The following is a 16,647-nucleotide window of genomic DNA, read 5'->3' on the forward strand; positions in this document are numbered from 1 at the left end:
GTACGATGCATACAAAGCGGAACCGTGTGTGTATGATTTGTGCGTGTACGAGATGTATGGTGGGGAGCATTTGGGTCGCCCTCGCACACCCAGGGCAGCGGGGTACTCGATACCGGGCCAGTGTGAAGGCGGGAATGTGTCACAGCAGCGGTGACCCGGTCCGTGGCCCTGGGCGCCCAATATCAATGGCGGAGATGTTAATGGTGTTAAAGTTTATATGAATAGTTCATGACGCCAAACGTGGTGTTTGGCAAGTAAGATGTTGAGCCAACGCTGCATGCAGATCCGCTGGGACTGATGGTGTGGTGCAGCAAAGATGGTGTAGCTCCCCACAGGTGGAGCTGTAGTCCCAGGGCAGTGTAGGTGCAATGGATGAGGAGAGGCGCAGAATGGTATGGATGATGTTACCCAGATGTAGCGGTGCTGGAATAACTGGAGGACAACAGAGTATGCGGTTCCAAAGCTTTACTCACTTTTTGCAGTTCACACAACTGCCTGCCTCCGTACTGTGTTCTCCAGGTCAGGGCTCCAGCCAACCTCCAGGCAGGATAGGATTCTCCCTTCCACACTCCGCCAACATGTACCTTACTGAACGACTCCTCCAATGCGCCTTTAGGTGCGAAGCACTCCAGTACTTAGTTACCCTGGAATGCCTCTCTCTAGGTGTTCCAAGTCTTTACTTGTATGACAGACAGCTGTAGCCTGCTTCGGGGACTCCATTCTGTGTCCCGGCTCTCTATTCAGTTGCTGTTGTGTCCCAAGTCTATGATGGGAGCAAGGCGTTAGTGGCTCACTACTCCTCCGGTGTCTGTTGCTGGACATAAAGATCCAATCAACCTCGGGGACCGGGCCCCGGCCTTTGCGCTCTCTGGACTGGAAGGGTTCTCTCTCTTTCTCAACCTGCTTCCCACCGTCCTTCTATTATCCTTCGTTCCGATCTGTTCTCTCTCTCTCTTATGGAAGGTTAGGTTATCAATCTTATCAGTCTCTTTCTCTGGTCTTTCTCGTGCTAGCAGCCCAGATCACTGGGACCTGCTGCAGCATGTCCCTCAGACACCCATCTTCTCTCTTCTCTCTCCTCCAATCAACTAACTACTACTTTCACTCTTCCCACTCTTGTATCTTACTCCACCCGCCTCCCAGCACATCTCGTGTTACGAAGCAGAGTTCCACGAGAGGTGCTCTTCTAACTCCCAGCATAAAGCTGTTAGGTGGCCCCACTGAACTATCCTGTGTGTGGAATGCAGGTGTGGAGCGTGGTCAGGAGTTCCCAGCCTACCTGGATGGTGGGGCACTACACCTTAGAAGAAGGTGCAGTACCTCTGTGGCGACTCAAGCCTCAGGGGCGCCACACATTCATACCTCCCAACCGTCCCGGATCCAGCTGGACAGTCCCGATTTTGAGAGTCTGCCCCACTGTCCCCGCCGGGAGCTTACTTTTCCCACAGACACAGGAGTACACGGCGGAGCCCCGAGGAGCACTTTAAAACTTGCACGTGACGTTCCACCGGAAGTGACGTACTGGAAGCTGACCGGAAATTAGGTAATTTCAGGAAGAGATTGTGACAGAACCATGGAGACACTTCAGGGAATGCTTCAGATCCATCACCGTGTCCTCCGACAGCGTGCACGGCGGGATTGCCCTGGAATCGGGGATGCTGGTCATGTGAGCAGATCATGATATGTCCTGCACCGGGAGGCTCAGATGGGTACTACAATGGGAGCCGGGCTGCTATAGTATCTTTATAGAATCTTTCTTTCTCTCTCTCTCTCTTTCTGTTCTTTCTTTCCCTCGCTATTCTTTCTTTCTTTCTTTCTTTCTTTCTTTCTCACTGTGTTTCTTTCTTAATTTCTTTCTTTCTTTCTGTTTCTTTCTCTCTGTGTTTTTTTATTTCTCTTTCTCTGTTCTTTCTTTCCCTCTCTAATCTTTCTTTATTTCTTTATTAGTTCTTGTTAGGTTGATCTATTAGAAATGTTCATTAGTTGCCTGCTCCTGGCCCAATGGATATTGATCAGTGCACATTAAAGAAATCACACCAGAGACATAGTCGGATGTAACCTCTCTTTGATCAATCTATGGCACAGCTCCAAGAGAGCAAGAGAGAGCTTTATTAATCCAAACATAGGTTTATATATCCCCTGTAAGGGGGCTCGGTTAGCTCTAAAATGGGAGTGATAGGATGTATTCCATTGGTTAGTGGGTTGGGCAGTGAGCTAGTCCGTGGGCAGATCCATGAGGTCATCAGGCTGGGTTGGTCCATGAGGTCATCAGAGTGGGTGTCATTGTGGGCAGATCCATGAGGTCATCAGGGTAGGCGTCATCATCTTGTAGGGTAGGCGTCATCAGGGTAGGCGTCATCATCTTGGTCCACATGGTGTGTGGTGAAACAGGAAATGGCAGCCATCTTTAGTGTCACACTTTGATCTGAAAAAGCTCATGTAAGGTGAAATAATACACTTTGCAGGTAGTTCCTCTCAATCTCTTATGTCTTGAGGTTAATTAAGTATTTGATCTTAAGGCTCTCCTCAACATTCTTTCTTTCTCTAATCTTTCTTTCTCTCTCTCTGTTCTTTCTCTCTGTTCTTTCTTTCTCTCTCTGTTCCTTCTTTCTCTCTGTTCTTTCTTTCCCCTCTTTCTTTCCCCTCTTTCTCTCTCTGTTCTCTTTCTTTCCCCTCTCTGTTCTTTCTTTCTCTCTCTGTTCTTTCTTTCTCTCTCTGTTATTTTTTCTGTCCCCTCTTTCTGTCTCTGTTCATTCTTTCTTTCTCTTTGTTTCTTTCTCTCTCTGTTTTTCTTTCATTCCCCTCTTTCTTTCTCTCTGTTCTTCCTTTCTCTCTCTCTATTCTTTCTTTCGCTCTGTTCTTTCTTTCTTTCTCCTCTTTCTTTCTCTCTCTGTTCTTACTTTCTCTCTCTCTATTCTTTCTTTCTTTCCCCTCTTTCTTTCTCTCTCTGTTCTTTCTCGCTCTCTGTTCTTTCTTTCTCTCTCTCTGTTCTTTCTTTCTTTCCCCTCTTTCTCTCTCTTTGTTCTTTCTTTCTTCCTTTCTCTCTCTCTGTTCTCTTTCTTTCCCCTCTTTCTTTCTCTCTCTGTTCTTTTTTCTCTCTCTGTTCTTTCTTTCTCTTTCTTTCTCTCTCTGTTCTTTCTTTCTGTCATGATCCAGGATGGGGTTTCGTCTTGGCCCGTCCTGGTCTGACTGGGGGTTAATTGTTCCGCCTCTCCCTGGCAGAGGACGGCTATTTAATGCTCACTGGACCTAGGTCCGGTGTCAGTTATACTCCTGCCCTCGGCTGAGTTACTTGACCTTGTGCGTACGTGTGCCTTGTGCCTGATATCTTGCTTGCTTGTTTGGTTTTGATCCGGTTCTGTCCCTGTTATGAGTTCTGCCTGTCCCTCTTGTACTGCGCTACCTCACGTGTATGACTCTCTGCTTGTGACCCGACTTCTCTCTGCTCGTCCCCTTGGTACCACATCGCCCTCTTGTGTATGACCTTTGGCTTTGTCTGACCTCCCGTCTGATTATCCCTCCTGTACCTCGCTGTCCGTACTGTGTATGAACTCCGTTTTGCCTGACTCTGAGTTTTCTGTCTTCTCTGAAAGCAGGACGCTAAACCCCACCCCCTCGCAGTCACATGACCGTAGGTCCCGTGCCGGCTTGCTAAACTTCATCACTCAGGTCCTGTGCACCCATACTTTCTGGCTGTCCTGATCCCCAGGGGTCCCTACAGTGCGGGTGAGTCCCTACTCAGCAGAGGCTGTACGCCTTCGCTGTCAGGATTCTGATACTTTCTTTCCTTCTTTCTCTCTCTGTTCTTTCTTTTCCCTCTTTCTCTCTCTGTTCTTTTTCTTTCCCCTCTTTCTTTCTCTCTGTTCTTTTTTTCTGTCCCTTCTTTCTTTCTCTCTTGGTTCATTCTTTCTTTCTATCTTTCTTTCTCTGTTCACTTTCTTTCTCTCTCTCTGTTCTTTCTTTATTTCTCTCTCTGTTCTTTCTTTCCCCTCTTTCTCTCTCTTTGTTCTTTCTTTCCCCTTTTTCTTTCTTTCTCTCTCTCTGTTCTTTCTTTCTTTCTCTCTCTGTTCTTTCTTTCTTTCTTTCTCTCTGTTCTTTCTTTCCCCTCCTTCTCTCTCTCTGTTCTTTCTTTCTTCGTCTCTGTTCGTTCTTTCCCCTCTTTCTTTCTCTCTCTGTTCTTTCTGTTAGGGCTGGCGGAACACACCAAATAATTGTAAGGTGCGTTCGCAGCCCAGGGTCCACCGTGCAGGGGTGGTAAACTGCTGCTTAGTAATGGCAGAAATATAAAGCGGTATACAAAAGATCACACGTGGGTTAACGTCATCCAGTGTGAACAGGGCGAACTCTGTTACCTCAAAGAGCTGCACTACCGCAGAACATAAATGCCGGAGCCTGTTTAGCTCACAGAACTCGGCAACGGAGCGTACAGAATGCGGTCACAGAACTCTGCCCCAAGGACACGGGGTCAGAGTCTCTCTAGACCTTCTGACGGCGTCGCACCTGCAGATGCCACTATAGACGCTGACTATGGTGGAGTGTCGAGCACGTGCACCGTGGCGTGCAGAGCCACCGGTGGACACTGATGTCAGTCTCAGACTTTGCCTCTACCTACACCTATGCCTGGGCACTTAACAGGCTAGGCTGCACGACACATGCGTACCAAGGGTAGGGGTTTCTTAATGAGTCATTCACCAGAGACATTCATATATGCATACAACACTCACTCCTCATAGTCTGATAATGCAGTCTATGCTAGCGCATGGCCAAGCGGCCATGCAAACCTTTTATAGCAGCCTCCTTCCGGGACCTTCCTGATGGTCCAATCCGAGCTGGAGAAGGACCTGAGCATGTGACCTCCAATCTCCAATGAGAGATCGTCCCACGGGCATGCTCAGTGGACCGAAAGGAGGACTTAGTCCCTGGAGTAGCTCGCTGCTGACCAGCATGCATTGCTATAGCTGGACCAGAGGTGGCAGCAGCAACCAAACCCACAGAGCTGGTCTGAGCAGAGCACCAGGATTGACGCGTCTGCTGAGCAGCCTCCTCTGCGGCTGGAGAGGAATGGGAGACTGCCGAATGCAAGGCTCGGGATTCCTGCTGTGCAGCGACCGGAACCCGGCGCCTAACATTACCCCCCCAGGGCCCCCTCCCCTCTGAGCCTCGCTACGCTCAAATGCTGCAATGAAAAGCGGAGCGCGGATGTTCTCCACTGGCTCCCAGGTCCAAGCTTCTGGACCATGACCCTTCCAGTCCACCAAATAAAACTTTTTTCCACGTACCACCCTGCATCCCACGATGGCATTAGCCTCAAACTCGTCTGAGGACAGGTCTGATGTTCCGGCAGATGACTCGGAGAACCGGGACATGTGGACCGGCTTAAGGAGGGACACGTGGAAGGGGTCAGAGAAAGCCAATTGTGGTGGAAGGGCCAGCCGATAAATCACAGATCTGATCTGCTCGAGGACCTTAAAGGGACCAATGTAGCGAGGAGCGAACTTAGTGGACTAGATTCGCAGCCTGATGTTATGAGCGGAGAGTCACACTAACTCGCCAGGGGAGAAGGTTGGAGCAGGACGCTGGTGTGCGTCCGCGGAGACCCTCATTCTCTCCTTAAAGGCCCGAATAGCATCCTGGGTGCGGTCCCAAATATCACATGCCTCCACGGCCCAGTCTGCCACCCTAGAGTCGGTGGATGACATGGGCATGGGCACAGGAACACAAGGATGTTGGCCTAAGTTAAGGAGGAATGAGGTCTGGCCGGTGGAATCGGCCACAGTGTTGTTCAAGGTGAACTCTGCCCATGGCAACAAGGATGCCCAGTCATCCTGCCTGGCTGAGACAAAATGTCAGAGATATGTGACCAGGGTCTGATGGCCCTCTCTACTAACTCGTTTGTCTCGGGATGATAGGCCGAGGAGAGATTCAGCTTATATACTGAGCAAGCAACAGAGCTCTCTCCAGAACCGAGACTCAAACTCGGGACCCCGGTCACTGACAATCTTGTCTGGCATGCTGTGTAACTGGAAAATGTGTTTAATGAACAACACTGCAAGGCCCCATGCGGAAGGTAGCCGAGAGAGAGGCACCAAGTGCACCATTTTAGAAAAATGGTCGGTGATGACCCAAATAGCTGTGCTGCCACTGGAATTGGGGAGACCCACCACAAAGTCCATGCGAACCATCTCCCAGGGCCTGTCCGCCACCGTTAAGGGGTAAAGTAACCCAGCGGGTCGTTGCTGGGAAGACTTATTTTTGGCGCAGGAGACGCACGCCTGAATATAGTCTCTGACGTCATGAGCCATATGCGGCCACCAGTACGTCCTCGCCAAAAGCTCAACTGTTCACTTAGTACCAAAGTGGCCACCCACCCTTGACACGTGAGCCCAAGAGAGGACCTCCGGATGCAAACGGGCAGGGATAAAAGTCTTGCCTGGGGGTAAAGACTCAAGGGCGACCGGAGCCACTGTCCTCAGGCTCTCAGATGGTACAATTAACCGAGGCTCCTCCTCCGCTGACACCACGGAGCGAGAGAGCGCATCGGCCTGGACATTCTTCTCAACGGAAAGGAAATGTAGGGTGAAGTGGAACCTAGAGAAGAAGAGAGACCATCGGGCTTGGCGAGAATTTAACCGCTGGGCGGTTTGGAGATAGGCCAAGTTTTTATGGTCGGTGAACACCTGGAAAGGGTACCGAGCACCCTCCAGGAGATGTCTCCACTCTGAGAAGGCCAGTTTCATTGCTAGCAACTCCCTGTCCCCGATGGAATAGTTCCTCTCCGCCGGTGAAAAAGTTTTAGAGAAGAAGAAGCAGGGGTGCTTCTGACCCTGAGCGTCCTTCTGGAAGAGGACCTGTTATGATTGGGTCACCGAGGAGGAGAGCAAGACCAAGCTAAGCCACAGAAAACCAGAGAGGTTGGTAACTACGCGGATTGCAGACCCCTGATCCTACTCCAACTAAGAATTTTCCCCGAGGACCACTCTATTTGGGGAGAGTGGTAACGCAACCAGCAGGCTCTTTTAACTCTGGAAAATAAATCAGAAATCAGGGGTAACGGGTACTGATATTTAACAGTGATTTTGTTAAGGAAACGATAGTCAATACAAGGCCTTAATGAACCATCTTTCTTGGCCACAAAAAAATCCCAGCACCTAAAGTTGAAGAGGATGGTCTAATATGACCCTTCTCCAATGACTCCTTGATATAAGATCGCATAGCATCATGTTTGGGTACCGATAAGTTGAAAAGCCGACCCTTGGGAAAGTTACACCCGGGCATTAACTCAATTGCACAGTCATAACTCCTATGAGGAGGTAAAGACGCAGTCTTACTCTCACTAAATACATCAGAAAAATCAGCCAAATATTCAGGAATATCATGAGACTGGGGAGAGGTGAAGAAAACAGGAGTGTCACTAAGAACACACTGACAACCCCAACTCACCACAGACACAGATTTCCAATCCAAAACAGGATTATGAGTTTGCAACCAGGGAAAACCCAGAACAATAGTATCATGCAAATTGTGCAACACCAAAAATTTACAATTTTCTTGGTATTCCGGGGCGACCCACATTATCACCTGGGTCCAAAACTGGGGTTTATTCTCCACCAAAGGAATAGCATCAATACCCCTCAAAGGGATAGGAGTCTGCAGGTGTATCATGGGAAAACCACAACATTTAGCAAAGTCTAAATCCATCAGATTCAAAGCTGCTCCTGAATCTACAAAAGCCTTAGCGGAAAATGTAGACAAAGAGCAGATCAGAGTAATTGCCAAAAGGAACTTAGGCTGCACACTGCCCATGGCAAATGTGTGCGCAAAATGTTTTTCTTGTTCAGGGCAGACAGAAATAGTATGAAAGGCGTCTCCACAGAAAAAACACAGCTTATTACGCCTTCTAAACTCCTGACGTTGCGCCCTTGACAAAACCCTATCACATTGCATGGGTCCAGACGTTCGTTCAAAAGGCGGCAACGCCTCTCGTGTAGTTTTACGTTCACGTAAACGCCGATCAACTTAAATGGCTAATGACTAGAGTTGAGCGACTTTTGGTTTTTTAGGGTCGCGTTTCGTTTCGTGAAACCCGACTTTTCCAAAAGTCGGGTCGAGCAAGATCGTCCGATTATAGGGAAAAGTCGGGGTCGTCCCGAAACACGAAACCCAATGTAAGTCAATGGGGAATAAAAGTCGGCAGTGAGAGGAGGACAGGAAACACACCAACAGTGCCCATTTGAATGCCAAAAGCATCAATTCTTCTTACTTAAGCTTGTCAACCTTAATTAACTTCATAATACAAGTTACGCACTGAAAAATGGGGGTTATTTGGCTACAGACTGTGGGGGGGGAGGGCTGGCTCCAGGTTTTCATGTGCCCTGGGCGAAAGAGCGCCCCTTTAACACATACCACAACTCATCATGCTCCGATACGGCAGAGAAATAGCGGTATAGTACAATGAAAAATACCTCACTTTTTACATCTCATGACGAGGCCCATCTATTTCTCCATACAGAATCATTGGTCCCATATAATGTTTGAAACAGTATATGATGAGCTCCACATAATGCTACAGTATATGTTGGTCCCCATGGATGAAGCTCTACTGTCTTATGGGCCCAAATAATGCTCCAAACATAATGGGCCCCATTTCTAATGCTCTAGTGTATAACGGGCCCTGTAAATGCTGCTCCAGTGTCTGATGTCCACCTTTGGAATGTTCCAGTGTATGGTGGGCCCCATCTATCATTCTCAGACGGTGTTAGGCCCAGTATGGATTGCACGTGATTGCACAAAGGTTAGAAAGGGTACCGTATCCCCAGATAACATGTATGGATAGCGTACACATTCAAAATATATGTCTCAGGAGGCAGGCTCAGACGGTGTTAGGCCCAGTATGGATTGCACGTGATTGCACAAAGGTTAGAAAGGGTACCGTATCCCCGGATAACATGTATGGATAGCGTACACATTCAAAATATATGTCTCAGGAGGCAGGCTCAGACGGTGTTAGGCCCAGTATGGATTGCACGTGATTGCACAAAGGTTAGAAAGGGTACCGTATCCCCAGATAACATGCATGGATAGCGTACACATTCAAAATATATGTCTCAGGAGGCAGGCTCAGACGGTGTTAGGCCCAGTATGGATTGCACGTGATTGCACAAAGGTTAGAAAGGGTACCGTATCCCCAGATAACATGTATGGATAGCGTACACATTCAAAATATATGTCTCAGGAGGCAGGCTCAGACGGTGTTAGGCCCAGTATGGATTGCACGTGATTGCACAAAGGTTAGAAAGGGTACCGTATCCCCAGATAACATGTATGGATAGCGTACACATTCAAAATATATGTCTATACATCAGGAGGCAGGCTCAGATGGTGTTAGGCCCAGTATGGATTGCACGTGATTGCACAAAGGTTAGAAAGGGTACCGTTTCCCCGGATAACATGTATGGATAGCGTACACATTCAAAATATATGTCTCAGGAGGCAGGCTCAGACGGTGTTAGGCCCAGTATGGATTGCACGTGATTGCACAAAGGTTAGAAAGGGTACCGTTTCCCCGGATAACATGTATGGATAGCGTACACATTCAAAATATATGTCTCAGGAGGCAGGCTCAGACGGTGTTAGGCCCAGTATGGATTGCACGTGATTGCACAAAGGTTAGAAAGGGTACCGTATCCCCGGATAACATGTATGGATAGCGTACACATTCAAAATATATGTCTATACATCAGGAGGCAGGCTCAGACGGTGTCAGGCACAGTATGGATTTGACGGCCCAGATTACACAGCGGAGGATCAGGGAGAGGTAAAGATTGCAAATGCTGGGGCCCTGCCCAAGCAAGGGGGGCCCACTCGTGGGCGTCGGTACTGGCACTGGGCCCCTCATAGTACAGCGGTGTGTCTGACGGCGGGTGTGCACCACCACCGTCAGAGACACTTGATTGCACTATGAGGGACCCTGTGCCAGTGCCCGCGCCCAAGAGTCGGCCTACCCACCTGTCCAGGGCAACGGCACTCGCACGGTGTCGTGCGCTAGGTGGTGACCCCGGCCATGGGGGGGGAGGCAGCACAGTTAGGGAGTTTTAGAAAGTGGCATATGTTGATGTTGGACATTCAGCTGATGCAAAAGGCGAAATAGGTGAAGTACCAGGAAGAGGTGGACCAAAGCAAGCCATTTTTCTGTCACCCTATGTGTCATCAGGGGAAGGTGGGACAAAATCCTTGGAAACCCATGCGTGGTTCATTTTAATGAAGGTTAGATCATCCACATTTTGGGTTGACAGACGGGTCCTTTTTTCTGTCAGGATTGATCCAGCTGCACTGAAGACTCTTTCCGATAGCACACTTGCAGCTGGGCAAGCGAGCTCCTGTAAGGCATATTGGGCCAATTCAGGCCAGGTGTCCAGTTTAGCGGCCCAATAGTCAAAGGGGAATGACCTGTGTGGGAGAACATCGATATGGGAGGAAAAGTAGTTTGTAACCATAGTTGACAACTGCTGTCTCCTGTCACTTTCCATCGATGCAGTATTACCAGTTGTGTGAGCGGTATTTGAAAAATCAGTCCACAACATTGTCATGAAACCCCTGTCTCCAACGCCACTTCTGCTGTGTGCACCACGAACACCTCTGCCAAGCTGCCCCCGGCCCGTACGGCTCGTGTGAGAACCATCACCGCTGCTGTGTGCTGGGAATGCCTCAAGCAACCGATTTACCAGAGTTGCTTGTTTATTAGCCAATATTAGGTCAAGGTTCTCCTGTGGCATGATGTTTTGTAATTTGCCTTTATAGCGTGGATCCAGGATGCTGGCCAACCAGTAGTCGTCATCGTTCATCATTTTGGCAATGCGGGGGTCCCTTTTTAGGATCCGCAAGGCATAATCTGACATGTGGGCCAATGTTCCCGGTGTCAATGATGCACTGCAAGTGCTGGGTGGAGGAGCACTTTCTGGCAAATCCACATCCCTCCAGTCACGCACAAACCCTGTACCAGACCTTGCCACGCCAACATTTTCACTTGCCCCACGAGATGCATCCTCCTCCCCTAAGTAATCATCCCCATCATCATCCTCCTCCTCCTCTTCTTCCTCCACCTCGTCCAGGAGAGGTCCCTGAGCAGACAATGGCTGAATGTCATCAAGGATTCCCTCCTCCTCTTCCTCCTCATCAACATTGGCTGCAGACGCCTGCTCCTTAAGGTGCGTCAAAGTTTGCATGAGCAGACGCATAAGTGGGATGCTCATGCTTAGGATGGCGTCGTCTGCGCTTACCAGCCGTGTGCATTCCTCAAAACACTGAAGGACTTTACAAAGGTCTTTCAGCTTCGACCACTGCACACCTGTCAACTCCATGTCTGCTCTCAAAGTGCCTGGCCGTGTATCCTCCCACAAATGCATTATGGCCTGCCTCTGCTCGCACAGCCGCTCCACCATGTGCAGGGTGGAGTTCCACCTTGTTGCAATGTCGATAATGAGGCGGTGGTTGGGAAGGTGGAGCAATCGCTGCAGCTTCTGCATACGAACGGAGTGTACAGGCGACCGGCGGATGTGCGCGCACAGTCTTCGCACCTTCTGGAGCAGGGCTGTTAACTCCGGATAATTTTTGAGGAAGCACTGCACCACCAGGTTCAAGGTGTGAGCCAAGCAAGGTATGTGGCTGAGTTTTGAAAGGGCTATGGCTGCCACAAAATTACAGCCGTTATCACTAACTACCTTGCCTGCCTCAAGATGTACACTGCCCAGCCATGACTCAGTTTGTCGCTTCAAGTACTCGGCCAGCACCTCGGCGGTGTGTCTGTCGCCCAAACACATCATCTGCAACACAGCCTGCTGACGCTTTCCACTAGCTGCTCGATAGGTGGACACATCGTGTGCAACAGTGGCAGCTGCAGATGGAGTGCTCGTACAACTGCGCTCTGTGGACGAGCTTTCGCTTCTGGAGGAGGAGGAGGAGGAGGAGGAGGGTCGAACGCCTACAGCCAACTGTTTCCTATACCGTGGGCTAGGCAGCACTGTCCCACCACCGCTGTCCCCTGTGGACCCTGCATCCACCACATTAACCCAGTGCGCAGTGATGGACACGTAACGGCCCTGGCCATGCCGACTGGACCATGCATCAGTTGTGAGGTGCACCTTTCCGCTCACTGACTGCTTGAGTGCATGGACAATGCGGTCTTTCACATGATGGTGGAGGGCTGGGATGGCTTTGCGAGAGAAGAAGTGGCGATTGGGTAGGTCATAGCGTGGTACTGCATAGGCCATGAGTTCGCGGAAAGCTGTGCTTTCCACCAACCGAAAGGGCATCATCTCAAACGAGATTAGTTTGGCAATGTGGGCGTTCAAACCCAGTGTACGCGGATGAGAGACTGAGTACTTTCTTGACCTACTCATAGTGTCTGGGAGGGTGAGCTGGACTTGAGAGCTGCATATGGTGGAAGTAGCGGTGGACAGGGCGGACTGAGAGAGGGTTGATGATGGTGATGGAGTTGGTGTTCTTTCTGATGGCCTAGAATCAGTCTTTCGTTGATATAACAGTGGGATTCCCTGACTGCTGTGGTCTTGCAACGACACCTCAACCTTTGCTGCTGTGCTAACCGGTGGGCTTACAGTGGGGGAAACAATGTAGCGTTGCTGACTACCTTCGTTGTGATCAGTTGCACATGTGGCACTTGAGGTTTGGTGTTGTGTCCACGCTTGCAAGTGCATGCTGGTTAAATGTCTAAGCATGCAACTGGTATTCAAATTTTTCAGATTTTTCCCTCGGCTAAAGGTCTTTGCGCACTTCTTACAGATAACCTTGGCCTGATCATGAGGATTTTGTTCAAAAAAGTGCCACACTGCACTCTTCCTACTTTGGCAGACATTTTGCGGCCTAGCACGCTGTGATCTTTTGACCCTCTGGACAAGCTGTCCAGCAACTCTTTTGATGTTTGGAACCTGTCTTTGGAGTGCTCCGGGCCTGCCAGATAACAGCTGTTGCGATGTCGATGTCTGCTGTGGATGCTCCTCATCTGAGCTATTGGAAGCAGCACCCTCTTCCCCCAATGGATGCCAATCTGGGTCAACAACTGGGTCATCCATCACCTCCTCTTCTATGTCATGTGCACCTTCCTCTGTGTCACCGTGTATGGTGGTATAGTGTGTGGGAAGGGGCACCTGAGTCTCATCAGGGTCAGAATCTGGCTCTGTACACTGCGAGGACAATGTAGTGCTCTGAGTGAATGTACCAGCAGAATCATCCATCAGCGGCTGTGCATCAGTGCACTCCATGTCAGATTCATCTTGGCCTGGGTAATTCACCATTTCACTTGATAATCCAGGCATGGTATGTGAAAACAGCTACATGGAGAAATCAGTAGTATGGCCTGCGTCATCCTTCAATCTTGGTTGGGGTGAAGGACACAAGGAAAGGTGTGGTTCATGAACATGAGCCTCCAATGACGACTCAGTGCTTTTACTTTTTACAACTGAAGAAGAGGAGGCGATAGAGCTGGAGGCTGAGTCAGCAATGTAAGACAAAACTTTTTCCTGATGGTCTGGCTTTAAAAGCGGTTTGCCAACTCCTAGAAAACTAAGCGTTCGAGGCCTTATGTAGCCAGACGATGACGCAGGGTCAGCACCTCCTGCATTCGGTCCTATTTTGCTCTTGCCACTACCATCAGATCCACCACCAACACCATCATTATCAGCTGCCAACCCCCGCCCAATTCCACGGCCTCTTCCACCAGCCTTCCTCATTTTTGGTAGAAATGTAGACAAAATCCAACAAACTATATAGTAATGTAAAACAAGGTACAAGGTGTCTATAGGACAGGGGAGATTTTGAATTTCTGCAGACACTTGTGGACACTGGACACTTTTGGATTGTGTGAGGCCCACTGATATCTGAGCGCTATGTGACAGGCTCGATGGCACAGCTGTGACCAAAGTGACTAGAGGATAAGGGAGATTTTGAATCTCTGCACACACTTTTGGACACTGGATGGACACTTTTGGATTGTGTGAGGCCCACTGATATCTGAGCGCTATGTGACAGGCTCGATGGCACAGCTGTGACCAAAGTGACTAGAGGATAAGGGAGATTTTGAATCTCTGCACACACTTTTGGACACTGGACACTTTTGGATTGTGTGAGGCCCAATGAATATCTGAGCGCTATGTGACAGGCTCGATGGCACAGCTGTGACAAAAGTGACTAGAGGATAAGGGAGATTTTGAATCTCTGCACACACTTTTGGACACTGGATGGACACTTTTGGATTGTGTGAGGCCCACTGATATCTGAGCGCTATGTGACAGGCTCGATGGCACAGCTGTGACCAAAGTGACTAGAGGATAAGGGAGATTTTGAATCTCTGCACACACTTTTGGACACTGGATGGACACTTTTGGATTGTGTGAGGCCCACTGATATCTGAGCGCTATGTGACAGGCTCGATGGCACAGCTGTGACCAAAGTGACTAGAGGATAAGGGAGATTTTGAATCTCTGCACACACTTTTGGACACTGGACACTTTTGGATTGTGTGAGGCCCAATGAATATCTGAGCGCTATGTGACAGGCTCGATGGCACAGCTGTGACAAAAGTGACTAGAGGATAAGGGAGATTTTGAATCTCTGCACACACTTTTGGACACTGGATGGACACTTTTGGATTGTGTGAGGCCCACTGGTATCTGAGCGCTATGTGACAGGCTCGATGGCACAGCTGTGACCAAAGTGACTAGAGGATAAGGGAGATTTTGAATCTCTGCACACACTTTTGGACACTGGACACTTTTGGATTGTGTGAGGCCCACTGATATCTGAGCGCTATGTGACAGGCTCGATGGCACAGCTGTGACCAAAGTGACTAGAGGATAAGGGAGATTTTGAATCTCTGCACACACTTTTGGACACTGGATGGACACTTTTGGATTGTGTGAGGCCCACTGATATCTGAGCGCTATGTGACAGGCTCGATGGCACAGCTGTGACCAAAGTGACTAGAGGATAAGGGAGATTTTGAATCTCTGCACACACTTTTGGACACTGGATGGACACTTTTGGATTGTGTGAGGCCCACTGATATCTGAGAGCTATGTGACAGGCGCGATGGCACAGCTGTGACCAAAGTGACTAGAGGATAAAGGAGATTTTGAATCTCTGCACACACTTTTGGACACTGGATGGACACTTTTGGATTGTGTGAGGCCCACTGATATCTGAGCGCTATGTGACAGGCTCGATGGCACAGCTGTGACAAAAGTGACTAGAGGATAAGGGAGATTGGATTGCTTTTAAAAAAGCAGTTTGCGGAGCAGTGGGTAAACAGCAATGCAGGAATGTCAGGAAGCCTTAGAAGGCAGCCCAACAACCAACACCACTGATACACCACTATATAGCCTCCCCTTGCACTGCACACACAGTGACTGGTGTGTTGTGCAGGCCAAATTGCTAGCAGCAGAAGCAGTTTTTTTGTCTTCTCAGCAGGACAAAAAAAAAAAATTGGGATTGCTTTTAAAAAAGCAGTTTGCGGAGCAGTGGGTAAACAGCAATGCAGGAATGTCAGGAAGCCTTAGAAGGCAGCCCAACAACCAACACCACTGATACACCACTATATAGCCTCCCCTTGCACTGCACACACAGTGACTGGTGTGTTGTGCAGGCCAAATCGCTAGCAGCAGAAGCAGTTTTTTTGTCTTCTTCCCTGCCTAACGCTCTCCCTACAGAATCAGCAGCAACCTCTCCCTATACTAAGATCGGCAGAAGTAAGATGGCGGTTGGCGTGCACGCCCTTTTATACCCCCTGTGACGCCCACCAAAGCAAGCCAATCACTTGCATGCCCTTCTGAAAGATGGTGGTGACCCGTGCCTATGTCATCACGTTGCCCACAGTGTCCGTGGATCCTGATTGGCTGAAAAAGAGCGCAAAACAAACTTTTGAAACGCGACTTTGGCGCGTAAGTCGCCGACCTCGTGGCCGACCTCATCCTAGGGTCGGGTTTCGTTTCATGAAACCCGACTTTGCCAAAAGTCGGCGACTTTTGAATTTTTTCGACTCGTTTCGCTCAACTCTACTAATGACATAGAATTCACAAAAGAAAAAAGGTAGCACTCATCGAGTTGAAGAAATTTCATCCATTTATTGACATATAAATGACATGTCGGGCTGGGGGAGTGACATAAGGAGTGCAGAAAGGCTGACAACGGCCATTTCGCGCTACATGAGCGCTTCAACTGGTCATCTTCAACTCAATGAGTGCTACCTTTTTTCTTTTGTGGATTCTGAGAATCATCTAGTTCCAGGTCAAGCACCCAAGTCTACCAGTTGTCAGCTTCCTGCACACCGCGCACCATTCAGGAGTACACGGTAACAGCGGTGCCATCCGCGTTTTTTCTTGATTCATTTATTACGTAATGACATAGAATTGTCAAGACCAGAGGGAACAGGAAATCCCACTATAACATCTTTTACGGTTTCTGCTAAATCCTTCCGAAAGAGAGCTGCTAGGGCATCGTCATTCCATTTAGTAAGGACCACCCACTTTCGGAATTTTTGACAGTATAACGCTGCAGAATCCTGACCCTGGTTCAATGCCAATAAGGTTTTCTCAGCTTGATCAATAGCATTAGGTTCATCATACAACAACCCCAAGGCTT

The 16,647-nt window shown here is 49.1% G+C and overlaps 1 long non-coding RNA gene across 1 annotated transcript in view; it reads right to left on the reverse strand.

Annotated features, from left to right (window-relative positions):
* Window positions 1-2,048: 2,048 nt before the first annotated feature.
* Window positions 2,049-16,647, reverse strand: part of LOC141098067 (uncharacterized) — a 50,361-nt gene continuing 35,762 nt past the window's right edge. The window contains exon 2 of the long non-coding RNA XR_012234139.1: window positions 2,049-2,425. This is a non-coding gene — a long non-coding RNA (uncharacterized lncRNA). The remainder of the gene's footprint in view (window positions 2,426-16,647) is intronic.

This window comes from Dendrobates tinctorius, unplaced genomic scaffold (assembly GCF_039654945.1).
Source record: "Dendrobates tinctorius isolate UK_male_01 unplaced genomic scaffold, ASM3965494v1 ptg000086l, whole genome shotgun sequence".
Classification (NCBI taxonomy): domain Eukaryota; kingdom Metazoa; phylum Chordata; class Amphibia; order Anura; family Dendrobatidae; genus Dendrobates; species Dendrobates tinctorius.